The sequence below is a fragment of the Melospiza melodia genome, unplaced genomic scaffold (genome assembly GCF_035770615.1).
Source record: "Melospiza melodia melodia isolate bMelMel2 unplaced genomic scaffold, bMelMel2.pri scaffold_18, whole genome shotgun sequence".
NCBI classification, from domain to species: domain Eukaryota; kingdom Metazoa; phylum Chordata; class Aves; order Passeriformes; family Passerellidae; genus Melospiza; species Melospiza melodia.
The window spans coordinates 15609133-15628334 of NW_026948525.1; the positions used below are offsets into that span (position 1 = coordinate 15609133).

General features: G+C 49.4%; 1 pseudogene; it reads left to right on the top strand.

Moving 5' to 3' along the window:
* The window catches only part of LOC134433393 (zinc finger protein OZF-like), a 498900-nt pseudogene that overhangs the window by 296303 nt on the left and 183395 nt on the right, over positions 1-19202 (top strand).

Consider the following 19202-nt stretch of genomic DNA (forward strand, 5'->3'; position numbering starts at 1 on the left):
TGCTCAATCAACAATATTGACAGTAACATCTTCATAACGAGGTGGGGAGTGTTCCTCGATCTGCCGACCGCGGGTCATCGCCTTCAGCAACCAGAGAGATCACCTCTTTTCCTTTTCGATCACACCTAAGAGGCATCTATATACAATCCATATAGTCACTAAAAACACTAAAAACATTAGTACATACTGTATAGCAGACGTAATCCAGCCAGACAGGTGAAGCCCCAAAGAATCAAATACTGCTCCTATCCAATGATGCTGTGCTTCCTTTTCAATTTCCTTGGTTTTTGTTTCCACTTCTGCCAGTTGAGAAATATCTTTCTCAACTTCAAGTGTAACATTTGGAATGTGTACACAGCAATGATCTATTCTCTTACTCAGGTAACCACAAAGTCCATGCTCTTTTAACAGTAGCAAATCCAATGCCATTCTGTTTTGTAGGGTCATTCTTGATGTAGCTTGCAATTGCAAATTTAGATCTTTAAATCCCTTCTTAGTAGCTGCTGCCAACCTTTCTGTCTTTCCTAACAAATTGTTGAACATTTCTCTGTTTCGATATGTTGCTACCGGAGGGAATAATGACTCCAATATCCATCCAAATTGTACTCCTGAGCCAGGTTCATGTCACTGCTCCTCTAGGGATTCTACCCTCTTTCTGAGTCCTTTCCTTTGGATCAATCTATTCTGTTTCCAGTATGGAAACAATGTGGGAACCCCTAGGGTGATTTGTGTTACTGATCCATCTAGAGGTAAATGTGTGGTCCACTGTCCGTGTCCCAACACCCAGACTAAATTTCCAGGGCTATGCACAGTAGTATATCTGCAATCTATAGGTCCATCCATGGACTCTCTGCTAACCGTGTGATCACACCCCCTACACTCACATCCCCACTTTAACGCCATTTTCACCGGTACCAATCCAATTCGGTCTTCCGGTGTATCACATGTAAAAACCTCAGTACAATTCCAATCCTCTTTCTGCGGTCTGAACTCTCGGGAAGATGTAGATGTGATAAGGGCCCTATAATGTGACTGATGCTTTACTCCTGACCATTGGATGCACCATTGTACTTCCCCAAGGTAATTATAGTGTTCCAAAACACTGGGTCCCCATAATGTCTTCCAACTCTTCCAGGTGTCAAAATTCTGTGTGACATTCTGACAACTCATCTCATTTTGGTGGGATTTCGTTCTTACTCGTACTGTATTGCATGGCTCATCTATTGGGGTTGCAATTAAGCACCTCCTGGTATTTTGAATCCAACCATAATGATTGGGTTTCTTTTGACATTCCTCTGTAGTCATAGCCAGAATGGTCATACACAAATCCTTCCATACCTCTACTGGTTTGGGAAATGACTGGCAGGACCATGAAACATTCTTGAATGTTTCAGGCATTTTGGTTACCAGTATTATTCCCCAAGGAATTGGTTCACCTGCAGCCTGTGGTAATGGCAGGCAAGTTGTTATTTCAGTCACATTCTGCATGATCCCAAAATCTCTAATTAATCCTACCACTAAGTTTTCCTGCTCAGCATTCTGTTCTATTGTATCATTAGCCTCTCATCTACTCCTTCTATCGTGTCTCGTAAGGATAACATCATTCTGTCATGCCTCCACCATGCATTTCCTGTTCTAGGATTAGTGACATTCGACCACCCACAACCTTTGCCTTCCTTCTCCCACCAACGGGTCCCGTCCTCTATTCTGTCCCAGGTCAGTTCCCTATTTTGCTTCCACCATTTGACCCGAAGGTTCCTTTGATATCTTGATCTTACTAGGAAGGAACAATTTATTCTGAGAGGTGGCCCATCCCACATGTCCACTGCCATTGATACTGGATTAACCTTTATGTTTTCAGCACGATCCCCTGTCCATGGCAAAACCCTCATACTCACTCTTTTGTAATCAAAACTATCCCGTATTTTGACCAAACATGTATATTCTCCTGTATCGTTTGTGGTTACCTTGGTAAGATTCAGTACCGTGTTTCCTTGTTGTTTATCCTGATCCCAACCGACTCCTATCTTGCCTCAGCTTCTTTCAGCCCCCCGTTGCCATATTGCAATAACTTCACTGGCCTCAACTTTCTCGCTGTCAAATGTAACACAAGTTAATTTAACATCCATCCCTTCCATGACTGTAACCTTTGTTTCTTCAACCTGTACTAGGGTAGACCCTTGAACGGGTACTAGTCTCGTGATCACTAGCAGTAATATAATTAAAAAGGCAGCTTTGCACAGAAGATCATCCGGGTTTCCCATTGGAACGGTGCCTTCTTTACCCTGGTGTAATGGATCCAAGCATCCATCCCCTGGACCTTCACCGCCGTGTAGGTCGTCATCATCACCTGCTGGGGTCCGCTCCATGATTCCCGTAGCGGATCCGTGATCCACTTCTTGATGTACACCTGGTCCCCAGGCTGGATGTCGTGGACAGAATTCTCCAGTGTGAGCGGTCTATTCCACTGTAACGTATTTCTTAAAGAATTCAAGATCTTATTAAGTGACATAACATACTCTGCAATCGCCTGGTCCCCACTCACATGTACCTCCCCTTTTAATACAGTTGCATGATATGGTTTGCCATATAATATCTCATATGGACTTACGCCTACCTTTTCCCTTGGTTTAATTCGAATCCTGAGTAGGGCCAAAGGCAAAGCTTGAGGCCAGTGCAGTTTAGCTTCCTGGCAAATCTTTTTGATTTGTCCTTTCAGGGTTTGATTCATCCTTTCCACCTGCCCACTAGACTGAGGTCTCCAGGGGGTATGCAAATTCCAGGTTATATCTAACATTTGTGCTAATTCCTGCACTACCCCGGCTATAAAATGTGGACCCCGATCTGATGACAATCCTAAAGGTACTCCAAATCTTGGTATTATTTCTTTTAACAAGGTTTTTACCACCTCCTTAGCCTGATTAGTTCTACATGGAAAAGCTTCGGGCCACCCTGAGAATGTACAGACGTACACTAACAAGTATCTGTATCCCTGTGCCCTAGGCAATTCGGAAAAATCAACTTGCCAGTAATGTCCTGGTTGTGGCCCAACTTGCTACTTTCCCATTTGTATTTGTCTCCTAACTACTGGATTATTTTTCAAACATACCGGGCACATTGCCTTAACTCTTTTTGCCATTGTTAACATCTGATTAGAGATTATCTCATTCTTCAAAAATTTTACCAATACTTCTGCCCCCCAATGACATTTATTATGTTCTGATTCCAAAATAAATTTCATTATGCGGGTAGGTACCACTATTTGTCCCATTGGTGTAACGTACCACCCAAGTTGATTCCTCTGTGCCCCTAGGAAGTTTATTAGTTTTCCATCTTCTATTGAATATTTGGGCTCCTGATTCAGGTATGGGGTAACCGGATTTGTTCTTACCGGTACCAATGCCATTTGAGTCCATACTTCCCGTGCCACTTGCCGTGCTGTAACATCAGCAAATCGATTTCCTCTGTAAACGTCTCCTTCCGCAGTCTGATGTCCTCTAACATGCATTACTGCAACTGCTTTGGGACTGTGTACCGCATCCAGTAGCTGTAGCACTTCTTCCCGGTGCTTGATGTTGGTTCCCTGTGAATTCAAAAGCCCCCTTTCCTTCCATAACGCCCCATGTACATGAACGACACCAAAGGCATATTTAGAATCTGTCCAGATATTGACCCTTTTGTTCTTGCTCAAATACAGGGCTCTGGTGAGTCCAATCACCTCTGCCTTCTGGGCCGAAGTTCCAGGTAACAAAGCCTTTGCCTCTATTACCTGATCCAATGTTACCACTGCATACCCGGCATAGCGAGTCCCATTCTCGACAAAACTGGATCCATCAGTGTATAGCTCCCATTCAGGTTCTTCCAATGGTTCATCATTTAGGTCGGGTCTGCTGGCATATACTTGTTCAATTACCTCTACGCAATCGTGCACCAGTCCCCCAGCCTCCTGGTCACTGCGTAAAAACTCTGCTGGATTAACATGATTAGTAGTCCTTATTTCAATATCATCCTGTTCTCTCAGGATGGCCTGGTATTGCAACATTCGACTGGATGATAGCCAGTGACCCCCCTTTTGCTCCAAAACGGCCATGACCATATGGGGAACAAACACTTTCATTTTTGCCCCCAAAGTCAATTTCCGGGCCTCTTGAATACGAATTATTGTTGCCGCCACAGCTCGTAAACACGAGGGCCACCCGGAACTTACCGAATCCAGTTGTTTAGAGAAGTATCCCACTGGCCTCTTCCAGGATCCCACCTTCTGGGTGAGGACCCCCAATGCCAGTTTTTGCCTCTCATTCATGTACAACTGGAATTCCTTGGTCAGGTCAGGGAGTCCTAGGGCTGGGGCCTCCTTTAGTGCCTGCTTCAATTCCTGGAAGGCCTTCTTTTGCTGTGTCGTCCACTCCAACTGATGCTGCTTCAAGGCCTCATATAGTGGCTTGGCAAGGAGACCGAAATTCATGACCCACAGTTGACACCATCCCACCATTCCTAGAAAAGATCTCAATTCCTGATGGTTACGAGGCAAAGGAATAGCACATATTGCCTCTATTCGGTTTACTCCCAAACGTCTCTGCCCTTGTGTGATCTCACAACCGAGGTAAATAACGCTATTTTTGACCAATTGAGCTTTTCCCTTAGAAACCCGATACCCTGCTTGGCCAAGCATGTTGAGTAATTTAATTGTTAATTCCACACACATTTCCCTTTCCTTAGCAGCCAGAAAAATATCGTCTACGTACTGCAGGACTACATACAAGGATGGGGATATTGTTACCTGGGTTATCTTCCATTCCTCCAGCTCCTTGGCCACTTGGTTTCCAAAAATAGTAGGGATGTTTTTAAATCCCTGTGGGATTCTGGTCCACATAAGCTGCTTCTTTCTCCCAAAATCAGGACTCTCCCACTCAAAGGCAAAATATTTCCTACTCTCTACTGCCAGTGGGATACAGAAGAAGGCATCTTTAAGGTCAATCACTGAGAACCATTTAAACTCCTCTGATACAGATATTAACAAGGGGTAAGGATTAGCAACAACTGGATGTATGTCTTTCACTATTTCCTTAATAGCCCTCAAGTCCTGTACCAAACGGTACTTACCATTAGGTTTCTTCACTGGAAAAATTGGAGTATTATACTCCGATTCACATTCCTGTAATATTCCTTGAACCAAAAATTGTTTAATTAACGGGGCTACTCCCCTCCTTGCCTCAAGCTTCAAGGGGTATTGCTTAATTCTCACTGGTCGGGCCCCTTCCTTTAGTTCCACCTTTACTGGCTGCACAGCTTTAGATTTTCCAGGGACCCCTGACTCCCATACCCAGGGTACTACAGCCTGCTCAATTTCTTCTGGAATAGGAGAGGCATCCACTTCCTTGATCACAAAAATGCCTGCTATTTGTTCCTCAGTTATTTCCAATTTCACCCTTCCCCCTTCAAATATTATTTTCACATCAAGTCAGGACAACAGGTCTCTGCCAAGAAGGGGTGTGGGGCAGTTTGGCATATACAAAAATTGGTGATCTAATTCCTTCCCCCCAAACCTACGATTTATAGGCTGTAGAAATGGTTGTTCCTCTAGCTTCCCTGTTGCCCCCACCACCTGTACCGTTGTGTCACTCAAAGGTCCCAATCGTCTATTGAGTACAGAATATGTGGCTCCAGTATCTACCATAAATTCTTGATCCTTTCCATCTATCTCTAAAACTACCCTCAAATCCTTTTCTAGTCAGCTTTGATTCTGATAGTTTCCTAAAACTAGTGCTTGAGCAGCCTCTGCTGATCCTCCCGTAAATCCTCCCACAGGAGCGTTCCCCATTGGACCTGTCCTTAATCCCATGTTTCCCATGCCCATACCTTCTCTAACTGGGCATTCATTTTTCCAGTGTCTCAACTGTCGGCAAAATGCACACTGGTTTGGATCCAACCTCCCCATGTTAGGTGCAAACCCAAATCCTCCCCGACCTCTTGCCAACCCCCTTTGTCCACGATTAGCTCCTCCCCGACCTCGACCCCTAATGGGTCTTCCTCCTGCCCCTGTCTGTTGCATTACAGCCAGAATACTAGCTTGTTGTCTTTTTGCAGTTTCTTTTTCCCTGTTGTTGTATACCTTCCACGCTACCTCCAGCATTTTATCCAAACTCCGAGTATCCTCCCCTTCCAGCTTTTGTAATGTTTTCCTAATATCCTCTTGTGATTGCCCCATAAACAACAATGCCAATTGAAGTTTTCCTGATTGATCCTCTACATCTAAATTAGTAAACTTCCGAGCCATGTCTTTTAGTCGTTCTAAAAAGGCAGACGGAGACACATTCTTGTCCTGCTTGACCGAATACAACTTAGACCAGTTCATAGTCTTAGGTATTCCTGTCCTAATTCCTTCCACCAACAACTCCTGATATCGTTTTACAGCCCTTATTCCTCCCGTAGAGTTTGGGTCCCACTTAGGTTCCTCACTTGGTACCAATTCATCAACTGTCTCATTTATTTGTCTCAACCGAATTTCCTCACGAGTCTTTTCTCTAGTGGCTCTAATAACCATTTCCTTTTCCGTGGAATCCATTATAGTATCTAATAATACCTGTAAATCATTCCAGTCCGGATTCTGAGTCTTTATTACCATTTTAACCACCCTTGCCACCCTTTCAGGATCCTCCCGAGAACTCCCCGCTGATTGCTACCATATTACCAAATCCCCAGGGGAGAAAGGCACCTTTATAAATATCCTTTCTCCCTGTGGTCCCACAGCTTCCCTTAACGGTGCAATTAACTGTGGCCCCTTCTGCCCCTTCCTTCCCTTGCGAGTCCGCCCTGCTAACGGAGTTCTTTTAACATTCTCATTCTTTTCACCATCACCACCATCACTATCACTCTCACTAGATCCCGTTTTTATAGCTATATCCGCAGAGGGAGCAGGGGGCACATTAGGAGCAACCGGAACCCTCGGAGGTGCTATACAATAAGACAAATCTTCCTCGACTGAAGGATACAAATTACGCTCCTTTCTTTCTTTACATCCCACACATTCCCTTTCATCATTCACTTCTAAAACCAAGATACCATATTCCTTTTGCCATTCCTCTTTCCGATATAAAACGAAAAAAAAATCCAAATATGGTATTTCATCCCATTTCTCATTTCTCCTTAAAAATTACATCAAAGATTCCATTATCCCCAATTCCAGTGTACCATTCACCTGCCATCCTGCTTCCCCAATCTCATATTCAGGCCACCAATGATTACAATAATCTATCATTTTACTTTTATCCAATTCTTGATAATATCCTTCACTTTTCCACCGTTTCAATATACAACCTAATGGCATATTTCCAGGTATTTTACCAGTGGCTTGCACTAAGGTTTTAAAAGTTTTAAAAGACATCATATTACAACCTTTAATTACACCTTTAATCCCAATAAACCAATATACCTTAAACCAATATACCTTCTCGCTATCCTTCCCTAAAAAAAAACCAGGAGGCGAGTTCTGGTCCTGCGTCCTTAAACGTCTTATGGCCGGAGCCTAGGCTTTTTTTTTTTTACCGATCACCAAATCCAAGTCCATTTATCACCTTTTTCCAATATAAAGCACCTTCGGGCTTACCTTACTGCAGTTGTCCGACAGGCGCGGGGTCGGGCACGACTGATGTCTCCCCGAGAAGTGCTCGGTGCCGGCTTGGAGTGGATTGGGACGCGAACTGCCCCAGCAACCTTCGGAGTCCTGCCGCGGTCGCCAGAAAACTGTTGCCCGATTGATAAATGTCACAAAACTCGGATAAGTTTTGTGGGTGCTTTATTAAGGGCCCGGGGAGCTTGGGGGACTCACGTCGCAAAAACCCGAGCCCCCAAATTCACGTATGGGTGCTTCCCTCTTATACATGCGATTCACAACAAAGTCTCCAAGAAACAGTATCCGGTTCCCCTTGCCTAGCCTCCAAGAAACAGTTCCCTGTTCCCCTTGCCTAGTCACAGGCCCCTTGTGATACATTCCTTGGTTCACAAACAAGATCATTAATCTTCTGCTTATCTTATTCTAAGAGCATTGTATGCTGCCTCCAGACAGGTTAGCATTCTTACTTTCCTGCACTAGTTTAATTATTTATTAAATCCCTAAGACTACCTGCTAGGTTACACACAAAACCCAACACACTTTCAACGGCTACAAAACTACTTTTTAACAAACCAGTTCACACAACTCACTATAATAAAATATTTTGCTAAATTTCATTTCTTTTCCAACAGCCGTGAGCAGGCTGGTGGCAAACAGCATGGCTGGGCTCTGCAAGGGCCCTGGGGCAGAAGGGAAGGAGCAGCAGAGCAGGGGCTGATCCATCCCCAGTGTGCTGCACAGCCCAGGACAGCGTCCCAGAGCATCCTCATGGAGCTGCCAATAACATCCCCCCTCTGCAGCCCTGGCCTCTCCCCCAGCTCACACAGGTGCCCCATCCTTGCAGGCACAGACACGGCAGCACTGGCTCAGCAGCCCCTGTTTGCATTGCACAGAGCAGGGGCAGCACCCCCATGCTGTTGGTGTGTGGACATGAACATGAGGGAGCACAAATGCCATCAGCCCCTGGAGCCAGCAAGGGCTGGGGCACACCAGGGAAACCACTCATCTTTGTCCTGGCCTCTGCAGTCAGCCTGAAAGTTTGTTCCCATCAGCTGGGAGTTTCCTGCGCCACTGCAGACACTGTTGCTCAGAGCCAGGGCTGCCTGGTAGTCCCTCCCAAACTGCCCTGAGCATTTCCTGTGCTTCACCTCTGATTTCTTTACTCTTCCTACTACAAATGTCTTCCCATTGCCCACCCTTGTTCCCTCCCCTGCAAACAGCCCATCCCTGTTTGCCCTTTCCTCTCTGGCCCCACTCCCCATTGCAGTTCCTGACTTGGCTCCATGGGAACGTCCCTTGGGCAGCAGCATCATGCTACAAGTGCTGCAGGAATTGTCTGCAGGCTCCTGCAGTGCCTCCTGCTGCTCCCTTGCCAGAGGCACCCCAGGCCAGGGGGGTACAGCTGGGCTGCTGTGTCTGGCTCTGGGGCTCCCTGTTTTGGGCAGTGAGGAGGAGCTGCAGAGGCTCTGCAGGACTGACAGGATGGGCTTTGGGGCTGGCAGGAGATGCTGAGGGACCTGGGCTGCTGGAGCTTCTGAAGAGGAGGGCCAGGACTCATCCTGCAACTGCTCCAAGAGTGGTTTCAGAGAATCCCAGAATCAGCAAGGTTGGAAAAGTCTTTGGTCATCATCACGTCCAGCCTGTGCCCTGACTCCACCTTGTCTGCCCTGAGCCTCCTCTTCTCCAGGATAAACAACCCCAGCGGCTCCCTCAGCCTCTCCTCACAGGACTTGTGCTCCAGACTCCTCCCCAGCCTTGTTGTCCTTCTCTGGACACGCTCCAGCCCCTCCATGGCCTTCCTCAATTGGGGGACCCAGAACTGGAAACAGCCCTCGAGGTGTGGCCTCACCAGTTCTGAGCACAGGGGAAGAATCCCTGCCCTGCTCCTGCTGGCCACACCATTCCTGATCCAGGCCAGGAGCCATTGGCCTTCTTGGCCACCTGGGCACTCTGCTGGCTCATGTCCAGCCCGCTGTCCATCAGTCCCTGCAGGTCCCTTTCTGCCTGGCTGCTGTCGAGTCTCTCTGTCCACAGCCTGTAGTGCTGCAGGGGTTGTTGTCGCCTAAGTGCAGGACCCAGCACTTGGACTTGTTAAACGTCACCTTGTTAGATTTGGGCCCTGGATCCAGCCTGTCCAGGGCCCTTTACAGAGCCCTCCTACCCTCCAGCAGATCCACACTCCACTTGGTGTCGCCACAGTTCCATTGGGCCCCAGAGTTTCCCAATGGTCTCCATTATTCCATGAGGCGTCCCAGGGTCACAATGTCTCTTTGGTTCCATGGGACCCCTTGGTGTCACAAAGTCCCTTGGATCCTTGGGCCCAACAGTGTCACAATGGCCCTTGGTCCCCCAAGGCCCTGCAGTGTTACAGTGGATCCTTGGTTCCCTGAGGTCTGGCAGTGCAGCAATGCTCTCCTTGGTTCCATATTTTCACAATGGCCTCTTGGTCCCAAGGGCCACCACGGTGTCAAACATGTTTCTTTCATCATAGGAATTCCTGAGGAGCAGCACTAGCCCCTTGGTTCCATGGGGCCCTGCAGTGTCACAATGGCCCCATCGTGACACCAGGTCCTGCTCTGTCACAAAGCTCTGCATGGTTCCACAAGGCCCTGCAGGGTCACAGTGGCCTCTTGGTTCCATGAGGCATCAGAGTTCCATAATGATTTCCTTGGTGCTGCAGTGTCACAATGGAGCCCTGGTGACACAAGACCCTGCAGTGTCACCAGGGACCGTTGGTTCTACGGGGCACTACAGTGTCACAATTGTTCCCTCAGTTCCCAGAGTCCTTGCAATGCTGCAATGCCCACTTGATTCCATTGTAGCCACGCGCTCCCAAGGGTCTCCTTGGTTCCACAGTGGCACAATGGCCCCTTGGTTCCACAAGGCCCTGTGGTCTCTGTGGTTCCAGGAGGACCCAGATTGTCACAATGGACTCCTTGCTTCCATTCAGCCCCACAGTGTCACAATGGCCCCTTGGCTCTGTGCTGCCATGTCACACACAGTGTCACGATTGTCCTCTTAGTGCTACCAGTCCCCTTGATTAGTGTCACAATGGCCCCTTGCTTCCCCAGCCCCCTTGCTTAGTGTCACAATCTTCAGAGAATCAACCAGACTGGAAAAGACCTTGGAGAGCATCAAGTCCAACCTGGAACCCAACACCACCTTGTCACCCAGACGATGGCACTGAGTGCCACATCCAGTCTTTCCTTAAACACTTCCAAGAATGGCATCTTACCTGTTCCTGATCCATAGGATTCTCAGGGTTTGGATGAGGGAAATTGTGGGTAAGCGATGGGGACAAAGCATTACTGATTGTCAGCTTTAAACTCTTGATTTTAATATTTATTCAGACTGCATTGGAAGGTGCTGGGGTCAATATCAATTGTACATTGCTGAAATCACTCTATAAAAAGGAAAAGAAAACTTAACAGGATAAATCAGTTCTCTCTTCATTGTTTTCAATACAGTATATTCAGTTGGAATACACTTCAGAAATGTGTCTAATTAACCACAAAAGAATTGAAAACCTAGAGTATTCCCTGTGGCTTTTCTTGTTCATGTGTTTTGAACAAAATTTTATGAGCTTTTTCCCATGAATTCCTGAACTGAAGAGCTCAAGAAAGAAGAGGCCTCTGCAGTTGGAAAAATCATCATAAAACTCGAAGTGGCTGAGAACCAATCCCCATCAGAGCAGCAATGAACAGAAATGGGCACAGCTTTGTGGCTGCCCCACCTTTGGCCTGGGCCCTGGGCCTGGAGCAGGAGCAGCGCTTGAGGGCCCCAAGGTCAGGGCTCTTGTGCTGCCCTGGGCAGATGGGATGGCAGCAGGGGCTGCAGAGCTCTCAGCACCTCAGCCCAAGGGGAGCAGGGCAGCCAGGGAGCCTGCTTTGGCCTTGGCCAAGCACCTTCCCCCATGGCTGGGGCTGAGTCCTGTGGCAGCTGCAGCTGCTGCTGTGCCCTTGCCAGGGGCTGAGGCCATGGGGCCAGTGCCCAGAGCAGCCTGGCCTGAGCCGTGAGGCCAGAGCCGGCTGGGCTGTGCTGGGGAGAGGCCCTTGGTGCTGCCCAGAGCTCAGGGCAGCTGGCAGAGCTTGCAGGGAGCTGGGCTGGGCTCAGAGAGCCTGGCCCAGAAACCATCAGTGTCCATCTCAGCCTGGCTGAGTGTGCAGGGGCAGGACTCAGGCCAGGCCTTGTGGGGCAGGGCCAGCGCCTGTGCAAGGCATTGCAAACAGGCAAGTGGCCCACAGAGGAGGCTGCTCTGTGCCCTTGGTGGCATGGACAGAGCAGGGAGGGGGCCCAGGACATTTGTCAGCCCCAGCCTCTGTGCCCAGGCCTTGGCAGCCCTGGCTGCTGAGCCCAGCTTTGGCCTGGGCTGAGTTTGGCTGTGGCCCAGCTCCATCCTCCTGCAGGGCTTAGGGCCTGTTCGTGGCCATGGCCAGCCTTGGCTGCCTCTCTGCTGTCCCAGAGGCCAGCAGAGCCCGGGGCAGGGCTGTCTGTGCAGCCCTACAGGTGCCACGGGCTCTGCAGGAGCTGGCAGAGACTGCCCAGCAGGGAGGCCATGGGGCACAGAGCCCCAAGGCTCCTGTGGACACCATGGCACAGGGGTCCTTCCCAGCCACAATGCTCCTGGCCTGGGCTGGGCCTGCACAGGGGCTGGGCCACCATGGCTGGGCCAGCACAGGGCCACAAAGGCGCCACGCAGCAACTGCCGGGGCTGACAGCAAGGCCAGGCACACACAAGCAATTGCTGAGCATGGCCTGCGCTGGCCAGGCCTGACTGTGCCAAAGGCAGAGCTCAGCTGCCCTTGGGGGCTGCAGGAACAGTCCAGAGCCCAGAGAGCCTCCATGGCTGTGCTGGAAACCAAGGCTGCAGCAGGGAAATGCAGGGCTGCCGTGGAATGGGGAGGGCACTGAATTCCAGCACACACCTCAGCTCTCTGATGATCTCGGCACCATGCTGGGCCCTGTTTCAGACTGGAGCAGAGCAGATGTTAATGGGACAGGAGCCCTGCGGGTCTGTCAGGGACCTGCAGCTTGCAAGGTGCTCTGCTCTCCCTCAGGTGCACTCCGAGAGATCCAATCCCAGCTGGGCACATCAGGGCACAAGTGGAACTGCCTGTTCATGGGCACACAACTGATGTCACCCTGGATAGGGGCACAGGTTTTAATACATGTTTATCTGACAATATACAAGCGAATCTTTATTATGTGGGTCATTTGAGTACTTTTAAGAAATAGCAATATTTTCCCACCAGAAACAGTGGCTCCCACTCTACTTGTATAACCAATACTCATTCTATTTTTTAATCTCCCTTTTCCATCCGGTGTTTCTACCTCTCCTGTTGAAATAGTCATGTCTGACTACATCTCTTCACTAGACCAGCTGGATCCATGTCCTTCCTGCTGCTCTCCCATTTCTTCTTCCATATGCTCTCTGGCCATTCAAGTGCCTCTCAGCTGACTGGTTTCATGCTTTGAATCTCAAGGAGTGGCCAAATCTTTAAGAAGTTCAAATCAATATGAATTAAATATGTCGTTCTGGTTATATCTATCTCAGAATTACCTTTTTTTATGTCTTTGTCTTGAACTGTTTCTGTATAGAAATCCCTTCGGGATGGTGGACATGTGAAATGCTGCTGGGACACGACAGGAAACTGAGGGAAGACCTGTGATGGTTATTAAACTCTTCAAATATTCCTGTTGTGTTTGTAGGCAAGAAATTTTTCTGTGCCTCTGAGTGTCACCAGTCCCTGAACCCAAAGGACACAAACCTGATGAGTAGTTGTTCCCACTGTAGGGGCGCTTGGGCCTTGGCTCTGCACAGGAGAGCTCTTCATCCCCTTTCTCTCTTTTCCTCCCACTGGGCATAGAGGGAGCTCCTGACTTCAGCCTGTGACTCGTGTGTGCAAAGAGCAAATCTGGGCAGAATCAGGGCAGGGAGGGTTTGGGGGGACCTTGGGATCTGTGCTGGGCACAGAAGGTGTTTTCCATTGCTCTGAGACTGTCTGCTGTGGGAAGTGGATTTAACATCAAGCAGAGGAATGACTTTTGCATTTGATGGAGCTGTGCCTTCCCTTGGCTTTGTTGGCTGACAAGAAATGAACATCCCTCTGTGTCTTGGGCAGCTCCTTCTCCAAGGAAAGCAGGTGGGAGTTGAAGCCAAGGAGCTGAAAGCTGCAGCTGCAGCCTGGGCTGGAGGGAGCTCAGATTTGCACAAGGCTGCTCTGAGGGCCGGGGCTTGGATGGGGGAAATGGTGGGGTGGGGGTAGGGACAGAGTCTGATTGATTGTCAGCCATGAAGGGTCTTGATTTTCATATCTATTCCAACTGCATGAGAAGGTACTTGGATTCAGTGTCAATTGGAGATTGCACACATCAATGAATTAACAGCAAAACAAAATTACTAGGACCTAAAAAGTATTTTCTCACTGTCTTTTTAAATATCATGTGTTCACTTTGAATACACTACTGAGATTTACCTAAATACAAATTATTTGGAAACTGAAATCAAATTGTTCCCAAAGGTTTGGCTTGTTGAGGTGTTCTCAATGTTAATGAGTCCTGGGACACTGAATTCCTGCACTGAAGAGCTGAAGGCTGAACAAGCCTCTGGAGCAGGAAAATTCAGCAGCAGCCTCCAAGGTGCTGAGGATGTCAGCAGCCCCCACTGAGGCCATCCCTGCCCAGAGAATGTGGGGGAATGGGCAGATAAGGAGAGCGTCCCTGGGGCTGGGGCAGCACAACTCAGAGGCACCAGCGGCTGCAGCTGGGAAATGGAGTGTGGAATGTGGCTGGGAAAGCCCTGCCTGGGCTGTGCCAAGCAGGACAGAAAAGCCCTGACTGCCATCCCCAAACAACTCTCTCAAGGAGACATTTAAAAGGAAATTCAATTGTTTGTGTCCTCTGAGTTTTATGTGTTGAAGAAATAGCAACAAGAGACTCTAAAAAGTTCAAAAGAGCAAAACAACCTTTATTGTCAACTTTAGAAAATCAGAGAAACTTTTACAAATGTTTAATATGACATTAAATCGACAAAAAACACAACTCAAAGCATTACCTTGTGCTATTCAACTTCATAAGCTCTAAGCCTGTTCAATTTTAAGTCACTCAAAATTTGGAAGAGGACATATATACGAGAAGTAGACACACAAAGAGAGACAGACAAAAAAGATACAGAGAAGCATACACACAAACAAACACACAGAACTACCAACTCCTGGATTCCAGCAGTGCTCAGATGGAAATTCCAAGAGGAGGGAGGGTCAAGATGTGTGCTTGCCTTGTTGTCAGCCTTCAATACCTCGTGGTCTTCCTGGGCCCTTCCCCCAGGTTGGACTTGGGCTCATTTGGTCCCTCAGGAGCTGGGCTGGGGCTGCAGAGGTGGCTGTGGAGCATTGCCTGTGCTGTGCCAGGGACTGGCAGACACTGCTGGGCTGGGATAGAGGCTCTGGGGGGATTGGGATTCCAGGGCAGGGCAGGGCTGGGGTTACAGGGCAGTGCAAGGCTGGACCTGCCCCTTCCTTCCCAACACACAAAATTTTCCCAGCCAAAAATCTCCTCCAGTCTTTCACAACAGGCAATGTTGGAGGTGGAAATCCCAATTCTGGCCATGGGCACCTGGCTAAGAAGGACAGTTCTTTTCCATAGGAAGGAAAGCATGGAGCCCCAGTGTTTCAGCAGCTAATAAGAAGAGACCCCCAACATGCCAAGGTCAGTTGGATCAGTCAGGAAGTCAAAAGGAGGCCAAACCAGCCAGACCTATGGGGCCTAACAGTGTCACAACAGTGCCTTGATTCCATGGGGTCCAGCAGTGTAACAATGGTCCCACAATGGTCCCTTGAGAAGACCTGCAGTGTCACAATGGACCCTTGGGTGTATGGGGTCAAGCAGTGTCACAGTGGCCCCTACATTTGATAAGGCCCTGAAGTGTCACAATGGTCTCCGTGGCTCCCCAGACCCCATAATGTCATGTGACTCCTCTGTTCCATGAGCCCTGAAATGTCACAATGGACCTTTGGTTCCATGCAGCCTTGCAGTGTCACGAAGGCCTCTTGGTTTCATGAGGCCCCACAGTATCACGATGTTCCTCTTGGTTCTGTAGGTACCCCCATGGTCACAATGGTCTCTCTAGTTCTCACAATGCTTTGCTTATTCCATGGTACCTCATAGCATCACAAGAGTCTCAATGATCCCATGAGTCCCCTCAGTATCACAATGGAGCCCTCAGTGCCATGGTGCCCCACAGTGTCACAATGGCCCCTTGGTTCCATGAGGCCTCACGGTGTGCCAATGGATCCTTGGTTTGATGGGGTATCTCAGTGTCACAATGACCACTACATTCAATGGAGTCACACAGTGTCAGTACTGTTCCCTTGGTTCTATGGGGCCCAGCAATGTCACCGTGGTCTCCATGGTTCCATGAGGCCCCACAGTGTCAGTACTTGGTTCTATGGGGCCGAGCAATGTCACCATGGTCTCCATGGTTCCATGAGGCCCCACAGTGTCACAATGTTCCCTTGGTCTCACAGGGCCCCACAGTGTCACAATGGTCCCTTGGTTCCATGGGCCCTGTGCTGCTGCAATCCCCCCTCCCCTTCTCAGGCTGCCCTGCCAGCTGAGAAATGCTCCCTGGGGCTCGGCCTTGGCCAACAGCCCCTGGGCTCAGCTCCTCTGCAGCTCATCACAAACACTGTCTGCTCCAGGAACTGCTGCTGCCCAACCAGCTCCTGGTTTCTGTAGGAGCAGCTCTGGGAACTGTTTCTGTTCCCTCAGTGGCACAACATCCCTGTTCTCACACTGCCAAAGAAAGCTGTTGGTGCCAAGTGCGGCCAGGATGAGCCATTGCAGGGACTGAAGCCCCTCTCTTGGGGCCCTGCAAACAGCGCTCCAAAAGGAGCCCTTGGAGCTCTCCTGAGCCAGCGACTCCCTCTGAGTGGGGCCTCTCCCAGCTGGGAACTCTCCTGTTTGCTGCACTCATGGATCCCCAACAACCACAGAGCCTGGGCCGATCCCCGCACTCCTCCAGGCTCAGCCCTTCACCTGCTGGGGAGATGCCAAAGGATCCCACAGTGAGCATTTCCTGTCCTCAGGGGAATTACTCACAGGTGCCTTGCACCGACACTTTGTGTGCACACAGGACTGCCTGTGCTGAGGAAATGTGGCAGAAATGCTGCTCTCTGAGGGGTTTGAGTGCCTTAGATAGCTGAGTTAGTCAGGCCTGTAGGTCAGGTTAAGTCACAAGGCCTAAGTGAAGATAAATGCTGCTAAGAGTTGTTCTTTTGCTAAGCTGTTACCTTTAATATAAGTTATCTGTTAAGCAAAATATTGTAAAGTGTTATTCCGCTGGTAAATTGCAAAGTCATAGGTTTGAGTTAGATTAAATGCTGTTACACTCTGCTTTTTTGCTAAATTGTGAAGTTGAAAGTATCAGTTAAGGTTAATGTATAAGTCCTGTTAAGTTTGAGCTCTGTTAGGCTTTCAGGCAGTATTCCTTTCATCCTTGCCCTCGCTGTCCTTGTGTCACACACAGACACACAGGGACAGTTCTCGGGTAATTTCTGGTTAGATTGCCTGGATTTGGTTTGGTTCTGTTGTTCCTTTGTTTCCTTGGTGTGCCTGAAGTGTCCAGTCAGGAGAGTGACTCTTGCCAAGGAACTTTGTGCTGTTGTCCCTTAATATTAAATCTGGTTTTTACTGATCCCTTGCTGGGCATTTTTTCAGCGCTCTCAAGGCCTCGTTCGTAACAGGGTGAAGGAGCCCAGACCAAGGCTCTGGCCCTGGGGGACACGGGGACGCTGCCGGAGGGTCCCTGTTCCCCTGTGCCACCCCCAGAGCCCCGGCCCCCCGTCCCCGTGTCAGGCTCTGGGGTCGATCTCATGGAACATCCTCTGGGGGAGGCTGCGGGGCCGGAGGCAGGGGGACCCATGGGGACAGGGGACCCCACTGTACACGAGCAGGGTTGGACTGCTCTGGAGGGGACTGTGAGGGGGCCCAGAGCATAGTGACCTCCTCAGTGACTTCACACAGCCCCTGTGATATCACACTGCCCCTGTGATGTCACACTGCCCCTGTGATGCCACACAGCCCTCTGTGATGTCACATAGGCCCTGTGATATCACATAATCATATCTGTGATGTCACACTACATCTGTGATGGCACACAGCTATCTTTGTGATGTCACACTGCCCATGTGATGTCACAATCTGTTCTGTGATATCACAGCCAGGTCTAAGATGATCCACAGCCACCAGGTGATGTCACAACCCACTCTCTGATGCCACAGAGCCACCCTCTATGTTGACAGGATCTGCTCTATGGCCTTACACCCTAATCTGTGATGGCACAGCCAGCTCTGTGATGTCACCACCCCCTCGTTGATGTCACAAAATCCTCAAGAACTCAGTTCTATTGAAACCCTGAAATTTCTTGTATTTGAAGAAATTTCTGTCAGGGACACAACTGAGAAAGTGTCGCCAGCTTCCATACAGAACAGAACATTGGAGGAAGTGATGGCAGCTGGGGACAAGCAAGGGAAAGGTGTCTCTGATGTAGAGCAAAACCTGGATGTGTTTGAGGAATGCAAAGGGCCAAGGCCTGAGCCCCAGCCCCTGGCCAGGCAGATCCTGTCCCTCCCTCCTTGCTCAGGGCTCTTGCCAGGATGGGCACTGGCATGTGGGGATGTGCAATGGCAAGGGCAGGAGCATGGGGTGGGCCCTGCCAGGCTGCTGAGCAGGGACAAGGAGGCAATGAGGCCCCAGGCCTGCAAGGGTCACTTGTCTCCTGCTCCTGCCTCAGGCCCAGGGCCAGCAGCCATGGCCAAAGTGCTGCCCATGTTGGCTCTGTCAGGGCTGTCTTGCAGCTGCTGCCCATCCCTGTGCCCTGTGCAGCCCAGGCTGTCCCACGGTGTCCCTGCCCTGCGCCTCTGTCCCTGCAGGCTGTCGGCATCCCCCGGCTGCCCCACCTGGCTGGGCCCTTCCTTTGCTGACAGCTCTGCCTCCTGCCTGCCTCTGCCTGCCCACACAAAGCCTGGGCTGCTCCAGGCTCCATCTGGAGGACATGCTGCACCACAGCCCTGCCCTGGCAGGGAAATTCCTTTCTCCTGGTGTGCACTCTGGGCCTCCCCAGCTGCCCTTGGTGCCATTGTTTCCTTCTCATGCTTATATCCTCAATGAAAAAAGCTCCAGCATCTGTGGAACCACCCTTCAACCCCTCCCAGGCTATTCCTGTTCTGTCCTCAGTCTCCACCCCTCAGCCTCTCTCTGATGCTTATGTGATGAGGCCTCTAAACCCCATATAGGGAGATTTTTGTGTCCTCTCCAAGGTCTGTGAAAATGGAAAAATAGTGGTCAAAGTTATTTTCTCCCACATCTTGCCAAGACAGAAAAAGGATCAATATCTTTAAACTGAATGAGGGTGGATTTACATTTGTAAGAAGGAGGAAATATTTTACAGTTATGAGAAAGGCACAAAAGTGCAAGTGCATTTCCAGAGAAGTAGATGCCCAATCCCAGGAATACTCCAAGATCAGGACTTTTGTGCAACCTGACCCAGTGAAACCTTCTCATCCCCAGGGACAGAATTCCCGTTCTCTGT